The 17,216-nt window shown below is 42.5% G+C and overlaps 1 pseudogene; it reads left to right on the top strand.

The window, feature by feature from the left end:
* The first annotated feature begins 13,691 nt into the window (after positions 1 to 13,691).
* On the top strand, positions 13,692 to 16,871 carry LOC101125718 (hexokinase-2-like; annotated as a pseudogene).
* Positions 16,872 to 17,216: the final 345 nt, after the last annotated feature.

Below are 17,216 nucleotides of genomic sequence, written 5' to 3'. Positions count from 1 at the left end.
TATACATTTTAGGGAGACATGAGGCATCCATCAATATGTAAGAAACACATTAGTTTCATCTAGAAACAAGCCTCCCACTAACTGGGTGTCTCCTGGTCATATGTAGGTGAAAGACAGATGGCTGCATTCTTTGAGTTTATGATAAGTCTTTCCAAAGGAGGCAATCAGAATCTGCATCTATCTCTGTGAGCAAAGGGTTAGGTTGAACAGGAGGCAGACTTGCCCTGAGTGGTTCCCAGCTTGAAGGGACCCAAGATATTTTTCTTTCACAATTCCCCCTTTTTCTTTTTAACAATCTTTTGGAGAAAGCATTTTACAAGAAAATGAGTCTCTGTCTCAGATTTCATCTGATCTGTCATGCATAAGATGGTTTATTTTTAGATGAATAGGTCCAGAAAGCTCATTTTTAGCAGGTGGTGAAGTCTCATGTCCTATGAAGAGAAAATAGGAGGAAGAAAAAGAGATAAAACAACAAGAAAAGAACAGTCTTGGACAAATCAATATAGGCCACATTACTCTGAAAGCCATACATTAGTAGGCAGGTATAAAAGTGGCTTATGTATATAAATGGATTATTGTTATTTTCTTCTGAAGTTTAAGTTGCCTGGCTTCAGTTCACAGGGTTTTAAAAAACCACGGCTTAGTTTTCAGTGACCCCAAATTATGAAAAATGAAAAAGATAGGAAAAAAATGGAAACATTATTTTGAACAGTTGTAGCCAAGAAAAATCAGAATTTGGTCCAAACTGTAGAAAATAATAAAAAATGAAAAAAAAAAAACCCTATTAGGCAAGACTAAAATCTAACAACAGATGTACAATTGTTTTTAAACATAATTTATTATCTCTCCAGTTTCCCATTTTACTAAAGACAAATAATGGTAGGACTGGTTTGCTTATTATGCTTAGCCTAAATATTTGTATACACTGCAGCAAGAATATTTTTTACATAGGCTTTTAAATTGGCTTTGATGGATTCCTGGGCAAGATGGCCAAACAGGAAATGCTCTGGTCTGCAGCTCCCAGTAAGATCAATACAGAAGGTGGGTGATTTCTGCATTTCAAACTGAGGTACACCGTTCATCTCACTGGGACTGGTTAGACAGTGGGTGCAGCCCATGGAGGGCAAGCAGAAGCAGGGTGGGGTGTCGCCTCATCCAAGAAGTGCAAGGGGCTGGGGAACTCCCTCCCTTAACCAAGGGAAGTAGTGAGAGACTGTGCCATGAGGGACAGTGCTATCCAACTCAGATACTACGCTTTTCTCATGGTTTTTGCAACACGCAGACCAGGAGATTCTCTCCTGTGTCTAGACCACCAAGGCCCTGGGTTTCAAGCACAAAACTGGATGGCTGTTTGGAGAGACACTGAGCTAGCTGCAGGAGTTTTTTTTTGTCACACCTCACTTGGGCCTGGAAACCCAGAGAGACAGAACCTTTCACTCCCCTGGAAAGGGGGCTGAAATCAGGGAGCCAAATGGTCTCGTTCAGCGGGTCCCATTCCCATGGAGCCCAGCAAGCTAAGAACCACTGGATTGAAATTATTGCTGCCAGCACAGCGGTCTGAAGTCGACTTAGGACAATCAAGTTTGGTGGGGGGAGGGGCGTTCACCATTATTTAGGCTTGAGAAAGTGGTTTTCCTGTCACAGAATTAAGGGAGCCGCTGGAAAGTTTACACTGTGTGGAATTCACTGCAGCACAGCCAGTCGGCTGTGGCCAGACTGCCTCTCTAGATCCCTCCTCAATGGTCAGGGCATCTCTGAAAGAAAGGCAGCAGCCCCAGTCAGGGGCTTATATATAAAACTCTCATCTCCCTGGGACAGAGCACCTGGGGGAAGGGGCGGCTGTGGGTGCAGCTTCAGCACACTTAAATATTCCTGCCTGCCAGCTCTGAAGAGGGCAGTGGATCTCCCAGCACAGCACTCAAGCTCTGCTAAGGGACAGACTTCTTCCTCAAGTGGGTCCCTGACCCCCATGCCTCCTGACTGGGAAACACGTCCCAGCAAAGGTCGACAGACACCTAATACAGGAGAACTCTGGCTGGCATCATGCAGGTGCCCCTCTGGGATGAAGCTTCCAGAGGAAGATGCAGGCAGCAATCTTTGCTGTTCTGCAGCCTCCACTGGTGATACCCAGGCAAATATGACCTGGAGTGGACCTCCAGCAAACTCCAGCAGACTTGCAGAAGACAGCCTGACTGTTAGAAGGAAAACCAACAAACAGAAAGCAATAACATTAACATCAACAAAAAGGATGCCCACACTAAAAACGCATCCCAAAGTAATCAACATCAAGATCAAAGGTAGATAAATCCATGAAGATGAGGAAAAACCAGCGCAAAATGGCTGAAAATTCCAAAAACCAGAATGCCTCTTCTCCTCTAAATGATCACATCTCTTCTCCAGCAAGGGCACAAGACTGAACGGAGAATGAGTTTGATGAATTGACAGAAATAGGCTTCAGAAATTGGGCAATAACAAACTCCTCTGAGCTAAAGGAGCATGTTCTAACCCAATGCAAGGAAGCTAAGAACCTTGATAAAAGGTTACAGGAACTGCTAACTACAATAACCAGTTTAGAGAAGAACATAAATGAACTGATGGAGCTGAGAAACACAGCATGAGAACTTTGAAGCATACTCAAGTATCAATAGCTGAATCAATCAAGCAGAAGAAAGGATATCAGAAATTGAAAATCAACTTAATGAAAAAAAATCATGAAGAGAATATTAGAGAAAAAAGAATGAAAAGGAACAAACAAAGTCTCCAGGAAATATGGGACTATGTGAAAAGACCAAACTTACGTTTCATTGGTGTGCCTGAAAGTGATGAGGAGAATGGAACCAAGTTGGAAAACACACTTCAGGATATCATCCAGGAAAACTTCCCCAAACTAGCAATATGGCCTACATTCAAATTCAGGAAATAAAGAGAACACCACTAAGATACTCCTCGAGAAGAGCAACACGAAGACACATAGTTGTCAGATTCTCCAAAGTTGAAATGAAGAAGAAAATGTTAAGGTCAGCCAGAGATAAAAGTCAGGTTACCTACAAAGGGAAGCCCATCAGACTAACAGCAGATCTCTCTGCAGAAACCCTATAAGTCAGAAGAGAGTAGGGGCCAATTTTCAACATTCATAAAGAAAGTTTAACCCAGAATTCCATATCCAGCCAAACTAAGCTTCATAAATGAAGGATAAATAAAATGTTTTCCAAACAAGCAAATGCTGAGGGATCGTGTCACCCCCAGGCCTGCCTTACAAGAGTTCCTGCAGAAAGCACTAAATATGAAAAGGAAAAACTGGTACCAGCCACTGGAAAAACACACCAAAATATAGAGACCAACGACACTATGAAGAAACTGCATCAACTAATGTGCAAAATAACTAGCTAGCATCATGAGGACAGGATCAAATTGACACATAACAATATTAACCTTGAATGTAAATGGGCTAAATGCCCCAATTAAAAGACATAGACTGGAAAATTGGATAAAGAGACCCATTGATGTGCTGTATTCAGGAGACCCATCTCAGATGCAAAGACACATATAGGCTCAAATTAAAAGGATGAAGGAATATTTACCAAGCAAATAGAAAGCAAAATAAAGCAGGGGTTCCAATCCTAGTCTCTGATAACACAGACTTTAAGCCAACAAAGATAAAAAAAGACAAAGAATAACATTACATAGCGGTAAAGGGATCAATGCAACTAGAAGAGCTAACTATCCTAAATATATATGCACCTAATACAGGAGCACCCAGATTCATAAAACAAGTTTGTAGAGGCCTACAAAGGGACTTAAACACCCACACAATAATAATGGGAGACTTTAACACCCCACTGTCAATATTAGACCGATCAACGAGACAGAAAATTAAGCAGGATATTGAGGACTTGAACTCAGCTCTGGACCAAGAGGACCTAACGGACGTCTACAGAGCTCTCCACTCCAAATCAACAGAATATACATTCTTCTCAGCACCATATATCACTTACTCTAAAATAGACCACATAATTGGAAGTGAAACACTCCTCAGGAAATTCAAAAAACGGAAATCCTAACAAACAGTCTCTCAGACTGCAGTGCAATAAAATTAGAACTCAGGATTAACAAACTCACTTAAAATCACAAAACTACATGGAAACTGAACAACCTGCTCCTGAACGACTACTGGGTAAATAACGAAATAAAGGCAGAAATAAATAAGTTCTTTGAAACCAATGAGAACAAAGAGGCAACGTACCAGAATCTCTGGGACACAGCTAAAGCAGTGTTTAGAGGGAAATTTATAGCACTAAATGCCCACATCAGAAAGCGAGAAAGATCTAAAATCAACACTCTAACATCACAATTAAAAGAACTAGAGAAGAAACAGCAAACAAATTCAAAAGGTAGCAGAAGAGAAGAAATAACTAAAATCAGAGCAGAACTGAGGGAGATAGACCTGAAAAACCCATCAAAAAATCAATGAATCCAGGAGCTGTTTTTTCAAAAAAGATTAACGAAATAGATAGACTGCTAGCCAGACTAATAATGAAGAAAAGGGAGAAGAATCAAATAGACACAATAAAAAATGATAAAGGGGATATCACCACTGATCACACAGAAAGACAAACTACCATTGGAGAGTACCGTTAACACCTCTATGCAAATAAACTGGAAAATCAAAAAGAAATGGATAAATTCCTGGACACACACACACCCTCCCAAGACTAAACCAGGAGGAAGTCAAATCCCTGAATAGATCAATAACAAGTTCTGTAATTGAGGCAGTAATTAATAGCCTACCAACCAAAAAAAAAAAAAAAAGCCCAGGACCAGACGTATTCACAGCTGAATTCCACCAGTGGTACAAAGAGGAGCTGGCACCATTCCTTCTGAAACTATTCTAAACAAAATGTGGGACTCCTCCGCAGCTCATTTTATGAGGCCAACATCATCCAGATACCAAAATCTGGCAGAGAAAGAACAAAAAAAAGAAAATTTTAAGGCAATATCCCTGATGAACATCAATTCAAAAATTCTCAATAAAATACTGGCAAACTGAATCCAGCAGCACATCAAAAAGCTTATCCACCACAATCAAGTTGGCTTCATTCCTTGGATGCAAGGCTGGTTCAACATACACAAGTCAATAAATGTAATCCATCACATGAACAGAACCAATGACAAAAAACACATGATTATCTTAATAGATGCCGAAAAGGCCTTCAATAAAATTCAATACCCCTTTATGCTAAAAACTCTCAATAAACTAGGTATTGATGGAGCGGATTTCAAAATAATAAGAGTTATTTATGACAAACCCATAGCCAAAATCATACTGAATGGGCAAAAGCTAGAAACATTCCCTTTGAAAACTGGCACAAGACAAGGATGCTCTCTCTCTCCACTCCTATTCGACGTAGCATTGGAAGTTCTGGCTAGAGCAATCAAGCAAGAGCAAGAAATAAAGGGTATTCAAATAGAAAGAGAGAAAGTCAAGTTGTCTCTGTTTTCAGATGACACGATTTTATATTTAGAAAACCCCATCATGTCATCCCAAAAACTCCTTAAGCTGATAAGCAACTTCAGCATAGTCTCAGGATACAAAATCAATGTGCAAAAATCACAAGCATTCCTATACACCAATAATAGACAGACAGAGAGCCAAATCATGAGTGAGCTCCCATTCACAATTGCTACAAAGAAAATAAAATACCCAGGAATACAACTTACAAGAGACTGGAAGGACCTCTTCAAGAAGAACTACAAACCACTGCTCAAGGAAATCAGAGAGGACACAAACAAATAGAAAAACATTCCATGCTCATGGATAGGAAGAATCAATATCGTGAAAATGGCCATACTGATGAAAGCAATGTATAGATTCAATGCTATTCCCATAAAGCTACCATTGACTTTCTTCACAAAACTAGAAAACACTACTTTAAGTTTCATATGGAACCAAAAAATAGCCCGTGTAGCCAAGACAATCCTAAGCAAAAAGGAAAAAGCTGGAGGCATCACGCTACACAACTTCAAGGTATACTACAAGGCTACAGTAATCAAAACAGCATGGTACTGGTACCAAAACGGGCATATAGAACAGTGGAACAAAACAGAGGCCTCAGAAATAACACCTCACATCTACGACAATCTGATCTTTGAAAAACATGACAAAAACAAGCAATGAGAAAAGGATTCCCTATTTAATAAATGGTGCTGGGAAAACTGGCTAGCCATATGTAGAAAACAGAAACTGGACCCCTTCCTTATCTTTACACCTTATACAAAAATTAACTCAAGATGGATTAAAGACATAAATGTAAAACCTAAAACCATAAAAACCCTAGAAGAAAACCTAGGCAATACCATTCAGGACATACGTATGGGCAGAAACTTCATGACTAAGACACCAAAAAGCAACTGCAACAGAGGCCTAAACTGAAAAATGGGATCTAATTAAACTAAAGAGCTTCTGCTCAGCAAAAGAAATTATCATCAGAGTGAATAGGTAACCTAGGGAATGGGAGAAAATTTTTGCAATCTATCCATCTGACAAAATTCTAACATCTAGAATCTATAAGGAACTTTAACAAATGTACAAGAAAAAACGAACAACCCCATCAAAAAGTGGGTGAAGGATATGAACAGACACTTCTCAAAAGAATACATATATGCAGCCAACAAACATGAAAAAAAGCTCATCATCACTGGTCATTAGACAAATGCAAATCAAAACCACAATGAGATGCCATCTCATGCCTGTTAGAGTGGCAATCATTAAAAAGTCAGGAAACAACAGAGGCTGGAGAGGATATGGAGAAATAGGAATGCTTTTCACTGTTGGTGGTAGTGTAAATTAGTTCAAGCATTGTAGAAGACAGTGCGGTGATTCCTCAAGGATCTAGAACCAAAAATACCATTTGACCCAGCAATCCCATTACTGGGCATATATCCAAAGTATTATATAGTAGGGGATACAATCATATCCCCTACTATAAAGACACATGCACATGTATGTTTATTGCACTGATATTTACAACAGCAAAGACTTGGAACCAACCCAAATGCCCACCAATGATAGACTGGATGAAGAAAATGTGGCACATATACACCATGTAATACTATGAAGCCATAAAAAAGAATTTCATGTCCTTTGCAGGAACATGTATGAACCTGGAAACCATCATCCTCAGCAAGTTAACACAGGAACAGAAAATCAAACATTGCATGTTCTCACTCGTAAGTGGGAGTTGAACAATGAGAACACATGGACACAGGGAGGGAAACATCAGACACTGGGGCCTGTCAGCATGTGGAAGGAAAGGGGAGGGAGAGCATTAGGACAGATGCCTAATGCTTGTGGGGCTTGAAACCTAGATGATGCGTTAATAGGTGTAGCAAAGCACCATGGCATTAGAAAACAAATAACAAAATGTTGTGAAAAAGTCATTACTTAAAAGTAATCTTGAATGTAAATAGACAAAACTTTCCAATCATAAGACTTAGCATGGATGAATGGATAAAAAACAAGTCCAAATTGTCTGTTTTGTACCAGAAACACACTACCTATAAAGACACACATATGCTGAAAACAAGAGATGGAAAAGTGTATGCCATGCAAATGGAAATCAAAAAACAGCAGGTGTAGCTATGCTTATATCAGACAAAATAGACTTCAAGACTAAATCTCTAAAAAGAGACAAAGAAAGTCATTTTGTAATGATAAATGGGTCAATTCAGCAAGAGGATATAACAATTGTAAATATATATGCACCCAACACTGGAACATCCAGACATATAAAGCAAGTGTTATTAGAGCTAAAGAAAGGGATAGACTGCAATACAATAATAACTGGAGACATCAACACTGACATTAAGCACTGGACAGATTACCCAGGAAGAAAACCAACAAAGAAATATTGGAGCTAATCAGCACTACACACCAACTGGGCCTAATAGATGTTTACAGAACATTTCATGTAATGGCAGGAGAATACACATTCTTCTCCCCAGCACATGGATCATCCTCAAGGGGAGACTATACATTAGGCCACAAAACATTTATAAAAACATTCAAAAAATTGAAATAACATCAAGTATCTGTTCTGACCAAAATAGAATTAAGCTAGAAATCAATAACAAGATTAATTTTGAAATCTATATGAACATATGAAAATTAAACAATATGGTCCTGAATGACCAGTGGTTCAATGAAGAGACTGAGAAGGAAATTGAAAAATTTCTTGAAACAAATGATAATGGAACACAGCATACCAGAACCTATGGGATACAGCAAAAGCAATACTTAGAGGGAATTTTATAGCTATAAATGCCTACATTAAAAAAGAATAAAAACTTCAAATAAACAAACTAATGATGCATCTTAAAGAACTAGAAAAGCAAGAGCAAACCAAATGCAAAATTAGTAGAAGAAAAAAATTATAAATAATAAAGAAATAAATAAGAGCAGAAATAAATGAAATTGAAACAGAGAAAACAATACAAAAATCAATGAAACAAAAAGTTTTTAGAAAAGATAAAACCGACAATCCTTTAGTATGGCTAAATAAGAAAAAAGATAATATTCAGGTAAATAATATCAGAGAAGAAAAAGGAGACATTTCAACCAATACCACAGAAATTAATAAACTCATTCGAGACTACTATGAGCAACTATATGCCATTAAATTGGAAAACCAAGAAGAATGGATAAGGTAGGCATGGTTAATGGGTACATAGATACAGTTTAAAAGAATGAATAAAATCTAGTATTTTATAGCACAACAGAGTGACCATAGTCAATAGTCATTTAATTGTGCATTTAAAAATAACTAAAAGAGTATAATTGGATTATTTGTGACAAAAAGAATAAATGCTTGAGGTGATGGATACCTCATTTACCCTAACGTAATTGTTACACATTGTGTGTCTGTGTCAAAATATTCCATATACTTCATAAATATATATATGTGTACCTAATATGTTCCCATAAAAATTAAAAAATGAAAAATAAGTTGTGCTTTAATGATAGCAAGGATTTGCTCCAAAGGGAATCATTTTTATGTTTCTAGAGCCAAATATTTTCTATGACATGCATGCACATAATGTACAACTCAGGGCAGTTACTCAAAGCCAAGTCTCTGACATTCAGCATTATTCCTCATCCTATCACACTACATCTTTCCTTGATCATACTATATGTAGTTGCTCATATAAATACCATAATTGAAAAACAGAAGAAAGAAATCTGACATAAAATTTTTTTGCCATATGATGAAAATTGATACCTTGTTTCTCTGCCAACAGAGATCCATTTTGACAAGCTTTACAGGCTATTTAAAAATGAGTATGTGTTTCTCACACATTGTTTCATCAGCTAGGGCTACAAAAGGAGGTCACATTCGTTTAATATTTGAAATAATAAAATACCCTGAGCCCTCATCATGACTATAGAAATATGTTTTATTCCCTTCTATGAGAGCAATGAGATCACCAGAAAGGCTTAATTAGTAAAAGCTAAGGGGTTAGTCCTGATTATTAGTGCCTCATAAAGAGAAAATTAGAAAGCCTGTTGTCCTGTTTGTTTTCACTGTTACTATGATTTTTACCACAAGGTGTCAGTACAGGAACCAGGCAGGTCGATTGCTCCAGTACTGTCTCCATGAATTCTCTGCTTCACATCAGGACATATGATATCCTGAGCACACTATGTCACAAAAATTTAGGAAGTCGGAAGTTTTGTGATGTGAAGAAAAACATTAAGGCCTACATCATCATGTCAGTCATTTGTCAGTAGCTTCTCTAGTTGCAGAGACGGAAGGGGAAGATTTTTTCCTTCCTTGTTACATTAAACTTGGCCCTCCTACATCTCATTACTTCTCTAACATGTATTTGTGAATAGGACTCTGATTTCTTTACTAGAGGTATACTGGGCAGACGAATACTGACCCTCCTTCCCTGCCCCTTGCTTAAGCCAGATAACTTGGAATTCATTTCTGAGGGTAGACCTGTTTAAAAAAAAAAAAAAAGAAAGAAAGAAAGAAAAAAGAATACATCCACAGAGTTGTGTAACCATTACCACAATTTAATATTATAACTACTTTATCACCTAAAAAGAAACTTTGTACCCATTAGACTTTAGTCTCTATTTCCCCTCAAACTCTCTACCCCTAGGCAATGACCAGTTTACTTTCTATATCTAGATATATCTCTTTGAAATTTCACATAAGTGAAATTATACAATATGTAGTGTTTTGTAATTTGTTTCTTTCATTTTGCATGTTTCTAAGGTTCATATGTGTTGTAGCATGTATTAATACTTTACTCCTTTGCATTACTGGATAATACTGCCTTATATGTCTGCAGTTCATTTGTTTATCCATTTGCCAATTGATGGGCATTTGGGTTATTTCTATTTTTTGGCTATTATGAATGACTCTGTTATAAACATTTGTGTACAAGGTTTTATGTGGACATATGTCTTCATTCCTTCTAGAAGTGGAATACCCTGGACATATGGTAGCTCTAAGTTTAACCTTTTGAAGAACTGCCAGACTGTATTCCAATGTGGATGCATCATTTTACACTCTCAACAGCAGAATATGAAGGTTCTATTTTTTTCCACATTTTTATCAACCCATTTTATCATCTTTCTTTTGGATTATAAATATCTTAGTGGGTGTAAAGTGCTATTTTATTGTGGTTATAATTTGTATTTACATAATGACTAATGATGTTGACTAGGAACTGTTGTGAATCCACAGCACAACACAGCTGCTCCATGGAAAAAGTGACCAGGCTGTTTTCCAGGGTCCCTGATTTCACTTCTCTGTACTGGCATGGTTTCCTGACCTGAGACTTCAGCACAACTACCCTGCCCCCACATGAACACTGCAGTTGGAGGCAGCTCTGCATTTCTCTCAGGAGGAAATCTAAGAGACAACTCACAATCCCTCTGCCATTGCAGCTGCAGTGATACTGCCCTAACTGCCCTCAGGCAGGGAAAGGAACAAAGGGTCTAGTCACTGTGTTCGCATGTCCAGCACACTGAAGTCATGATATGGAGAGGCATCCAGTCCTTTTCCCTTGTGTGCCCCCAACTTCACTTTTCACCAGGCAGGGCCCTAGCTCAGGACCTCAATTTAGCTGCCCCACCCAGAGCTGAGCACACCTACAGGTAGTGGCACTGAGTTTCCCTGGGGAAGATCTTCCAGAGGCAACCAACAGCCCCTCTGCCACTGTCACAGCAGTGGTTCTGTCCCTTCTGTCCTCAGTGTAAGGAAAGAAACAAAGAGCCTAAGGACTTCACACATGCTCCCAGCATGCCACAATCACATAGAGAGAGGAGCTCAGTCTCTTCTGCCTGTGAGTTATTGACTCTGCTCCTCAAAAAGCAGAGCTCCAAGCTCAGCACAGCAGTGCAGTCACCCTGTCCCCTGGATGAACATACCCAGGAACAGCATCTCCACATTTCTCTTAGGTGAAACTCCCAGAGCCATCTGAAAGCTCCTCTCCCACTGCCATTGCAATGATACTGCCCTTGCTCCCCTTGGATTGGGAAAGGAGAAAATACTCTGAGGGCTTTAACCACACCTCCAGAAAGCTGCAGAGGGAGAAGAAGCCAATCTGCTTCCTTTGTGATCCACTCACCCCCAGTTGTTACCAAGCAGCACCCCCTCCCCCTGGCTTGAGCCCACAGTGCAGCCACTCCAATCACATTAATTGATAGCAGCTCCGCATCTCTGTGGGGTAAAGCTCCATGAGACAAGTGAACCTCTGTAACACCCACTGCTATGGTCCCTTCCCTTGCTGCCTCCAGGGTGGGGAGGGAACATAAAGCCTGAGCTCACCCCAGAGCTGCAGTGTGCAGCCTGGGAGTGCCAAGCCAAGATCTGCAGCCAGTACTCAAGTGGAAAAGGAATAAAACTTTCAGAGCACTAAGAAGGACCATGATTGCCATTGTGAAAAAACACAGATAAGCCATGTGATTGAGCAAGAGGCTGCATACTGGCCATTTTACTTAAGCACAGTCTACTAGATTGAAGACCAAAACTTCTACACCAAAATACTTTGCTAATATACTCGATGAAACCAAGGACAAGAATTCACCTACAAATAACCACCCTGCACAAAGCTTCAGCTCTCTGAATACATCCTAAAAAGAAGTCTACTGCCTGTACTCAAATTACACCACAGTTAAAAGAACAACAGCCCACACAGATGAGAAAGAACCAGCACAGTAACTCTGACAATTAAAAAAGTCAGAGTGACTTCTTTCCTCCAAATGACTGCACCATTTCCCAAGAAAGACTTCTTACCTGGCTGAAATGGCTAAAATGACAGAACTAGAATTCAGAATATAGATAGTAAATGAAGATCATCAAAACTCAGGAGTGAACACCCAATCCAAGGAATCTAAGAATTACAGTAAAATAAAAAATAAGCTGGTAGACAAAGAGACCATTATGAAAAAGAACTAAATAAATCTGATAGAATTGAAAAACACACTACAAGAATTTCATAATGTAATCACAAGTATTTACAGTAGGATAGACCAAGCTAAGGAAAGAATATCAGGGCTCAAAGACTAGCTATCTAAAATAATTCAGTAAGACTAAAAACAAAAGAATAAAAAATATGAACAAAACCTCTGAGAAATATGAGATTATGTAAAGAAATCAAATCTATAACCGACTTGTGTCCCCGGAAGAGATGCGGAGAAAGTAAGCATCTTGGAAAACATATCTCAGAATATTGTCCAAGAAAACTTTTCCAACCTCACTAAAGGGTTAACATTCAAATTAAGGAAAGGCAGAAAACCCTTGCAAGATACTACATAAGAAGACCATCTCAAAGACACAAAATTATTAGATTCTCAGGGGTCAAAATGAAAGAAAAAAATGTTAAAGGCAGACAGAGAAAAGGGGCAGGTCACCTACAAAGGGAACCCCATCAGGCTAACAGCAGAACTTTCAGCAGAAACTCTACAAGCCAGAAGAAATTGGGGGCCAATAATCAGCATTCTTAAGGAAAAGAATTTCCAGTCAAGAATTTCATATCCGGCCAAACTAACCTTCATATGTAAAGAACAAATAAGATCTTTTTCAGATAAACAAGTGCTGAGGGAATAAGTTAACACCAGACCTGCCTTACAAGAGGTCCTGAAGGGAGTGCTAAATATGGAAAGAAAAGAATGTTACCAGGACCACAAAAACACACAAGTAAACAGGCCAGTGACAGTATAAAGCAACCACACAAACAAGTTTGCATAATAACCAGCTAAAGACATAATGTCGGCAGGAGTCCAGGACTGCCGCTGGCAACATCGTGTCACCCAGCTAAGAAAATCCGCGGGCCACAGCCACGCGCCTGTGAACCGGAGAGGTCCCACTGCCCGAGTGGAGCCGGGCTGAGATTCTTCTCAAGTTGAGCCTCAGTGATCCTGTGGCCGAAGTTAGCGCCTTGACGTGGGACAACCGGACACGTCGCCGGGAGAGAACGGAGGCGCCTTCTAGCAGTTGTGACGCCAAAATCACATCTCTGGAGACCCGCGCCCTCCGCCAGCCGGGCGCACCCTCGCCGTTAGCCTTCTTTGTGCGCCGTCCGGACTCCCAGCTCCCGGCCCGGCAGCCGAGCCCCAGCACAAAGCAGTCAGACCGCGCCGCCCGCCTCCCGGCTCGTGCCCCCGCCTCGGTTTTCCAACTCTGCGCCGTCGGGTCGCGGCAGGATGATTGCCTCGCGTTTGCTTGCCTACTTCTTCAAGGAGCTCAACCATGACCAAGTGCAGAAGGTTGACCAGTATCTCTACCACATGCACCTCTCTGATGAGACCCTCTTGGATATCTCTAAGCGGTTCCGCAAGGAGATAGAGAAAGGGCTTGGATCCACCACTCACCCCACTGCAGCAGTGAAGATGCTGCCCACCTTTGTGAGGTCCACTTCAGATGGGACAGAACACGGAGAGTTCCTGGCTCTGGACCTTGGAGGGACCAACTTCCGTATGCTTTGGGTGAAAGTAACGGACAATGGGCTCCAGAAGGTGGAGATGGAGAACCAGATCTATGCCATCCCCGAGGACATCATGCGAGGCAGTGACACCGAGCTGTTTGACCACATTGCCGAATGGCTGGCTAACTTCATGGATAAGCTACAAATCAAAGACAAGAAGCTCCCATTGGGTTTTACCTTCTCGTTCCCCTGCCACCAGACTAAACTAGACGAGAGTTTCCTGGTCTCATGGACCAAGGGATTCAAGTCCAGTGGAGTGGAAGGCAGAGACGTTGTGGCTCTGATCCGGAAGGCCATCCAGAGGAGAGGGGACTTTGATATCGACATTGTGGCTGTGGTGAATGACACAGTTGGGACCATGATGACCTGTGGTTATGACGACCACAACTGTGAGATTGGTCTCATTGTGGGCACTGGCAGCAACGCCTGCTACATGGAAGAGATGCGCCACATAGACATGGTAGAAGGCGACGAGGGGCAGATGTGCATCAATATGAAGTGGGGGGCCTTCGGGGACGATGGCTCGCTCAATGACATTCGCACTGAGTTTGACCAGGAGATTGACATGGGCTCACTGAACCTGGGGAAGCAACTGTTTGAGAAGGTGATCAGTGGGATGTACATGGGGGAGCTGATGAGGTTTATCCTGGTGAAGATGGCCAAGGAGGAGCTGCTCTTTAGGGGAAGCTCAGCCCAGAGCTTCTCAACACCGGTCACTTTGAGACCAAAGACATCTCAGACACTGAAGGGGAGAAGGATGGCATCCGGAAGGCCCGTGAGGTCCTGATGTGGTTGGGCATGGACCCGACTCAGGAGGACTGCGTGGCCACTCACCAGATCTGTCAGATCGTGTCCACACACTCCGCCAGCCTGTGCACAGCCACCCTGGCTGCCGTGCTGCAGCGCATCAAGGAGAACAAAGGCGAGGAGCAGCTTCGCTCTACTATTGGGGTCGACGGTTCCGTCTACAAGAAACACCCCCATTTTGCCAAGCATCTACATAAGACCGTGTGGCGGCTGGTGCCCGACTGCTATGTCTGCTTCCTCCGCTCCGAGGATGGCAGTGGCAAAGGTGCAGCCATGGTGACAGCAGTGGCTTACCGGCTGGCCGATCAACACCGTGCCCGCCAGAAGACACTAGAGCCTCTGCAGCTGAGCCATGACCAGCTGTTGGAGGTCAAGAGGAGGATGAAGGTAGAAATGGAGCGAGGTCTGAGCAAGGAGACTCACGCCAGTGCCCCCGTCAAGATGCTTCCCACCTACGTGTGTGCCACCCCTGACAGCACAGAGAAAGGGGACTTCTTGGCTTTGGACCTTGGAGGAACAAATTTCCGGGTCCTGCTGGTCTGTGTTCGGAATGGGAAGTGGAGTGGAGTGGAGATGCACAACAAGATCTATGCCATCCCGCAGGAGGTCATACATGGCACCAGGGACGAGCTCTTTGACCACATTGTCCAGTGCATCGCGGACTTCCTGGAGTACATGGGCATGAAGGGCGTGTCCCTGCCTCTGGGTTTTACCTTCTCCTTCCCCTGCCAGCAGAACAGCCTGGACGAGAGCATCCTCCTCTAGTGGACAAAAGGCTTCAAGGAATCTGGCTGCGAGGGCGAGGACGTGGTGACCCTGCTAAAGGAAGCCATCCACCGGCGAGAGGAGTTTGACCTGGATGTGATTGCTGTGGTGAACGACACAGTCAGAACTATGATGACCTGTGGCTTTGAAGACCCTCACTGTGAAGTTGGCCTCATCGGTTGGCACGGGCAGCAATGTCTGCTACATGGAAGAGATGCGCAATGTGGAACTGGTGGAAGGAGAAGAGGGGTGGATGTGTGTGAACATGGAATGGGGGGCCTTTGGGGACAATGGATGCCTAGATGACTTCCACACAGAATTTGATGTGGCTGTGGATGAGCTTTCACTCAACCCCGGCAAGCAGAGGTTCGAGAAAATGATCAATGGAATGTACCTGGGTGAGACTGTCGGTAACATTCTCATCAATTTCACCAAGCGTGGGCTGCTCTTCTGAGGCCACATCTCAGAGCTACTGAAGACAAGGGGGCATCTTTGAAACCAAGTTCTTGTCTCAGATTGAGAGTGACTGCCTGGCCCTGCTGCAAGTCCGAGCCATTCTGCAACACTTAGGGCTTGAGAGCACCTGTGACGACAGCATCATTGTTAAGGAGGTGTGCACCGTGGTGGCCCGGCGGGCAGCCCAGCTCTGTGGTGCAGGCATGGCCCCTGTGGTGGACAAGATACGAGAAAACCGTGGGCTGGACGCTCTCAAAGTGACAGTGGGTGTGGATGGGACCCTCTACAAGCTACATCCTCACTTTGCCAAAGTCATGCATGAGACAGTGAAGGACCTGGCTCCGAAATGTGATGTGTCTTTCCTGCAGTCAGAGGATGGCAGCGGGAAGGGGGCGGCGCTCATCACTGCTGTGTTCTGCCGCATCCGTGAGGCTGGACAGCGATAGAACCCCTGAAATCGGAAGGGACTTCCTCTTTCTCTCCCTCTTCCCTGTTTTAAATTACAAGGTGTCATCCCTTTGTGTCAGAGACAGACCCCTTGGCTTTTCCTTGGCAGAGAGGACCCCACTGGACTGGGTTTTGTCTCTGCATCTCATCGTAGAGCTTGGTGGCCGAGCTTGGCCCTATTAAGATAAATACAGTTCCAAATAAGGATTTGTTCACATGCGTCACAACCATTCCCATTGGTTCTCTTAAAACATGAAAATTGTCACCCTTAGTAATCCCCCTTGCCAAATTCCACGTCCCTGTATAATTCTACAGGATGGGGACACTAATGAAGATGTGGTTGCTTCACCTTGGAGCCTGAACATGACATTTCTAGGTGGGGTGCATCCCCCAGCACTGACGTTGTTACTAATTCTCCTGTCAGAGATATGCGAGGTCTCCACTGAGGACGTGAGCCTGATTGTCCTACAGGCAGACGTGGGGAGGATGGAGGGGCGACAATGGAGGGAAATCCATGGATATCCACGCAGCAGCCCCTCTTTAACCTCATCTACAAGCATTTGCCCTGTGGATTCCAGCATTTGCTATTCCTGGAATCAAGGAATCCCAAGTCTGGGCAATGAAACCAAAGCCAGGAGTTGATGCATTCTGCAGTCGGGCCAGCTGTCGCACCTCAGCGGGGTGCACACGTTATCCACGAGCAATGGACCTTTGGGGAAGGGGGAGTTTTTAGTTTGTTTTACAAA

This window comes from Gorilla gorilla, chromosome X, assembly GCF_029281585.2.
Source record: "Gorilla gorilla gorilla isolate KB3781 chromosome X, NHGRI_mGorGor1-v2.1_pri, whole genome shotgun sequence".
Classification (NCBI taxonomy): domain Eukaryota; kingdom Metazoa; phylum Chordata; class Mammalia; order Primates; family Hominidae; genus Gorilla; species Gorilla gorilla.
The sequence above is the reverse complement of the archived record's forward strand: the minus strand, read 5'-3'. Positions and strand labels throughout refer to the sequence as shown.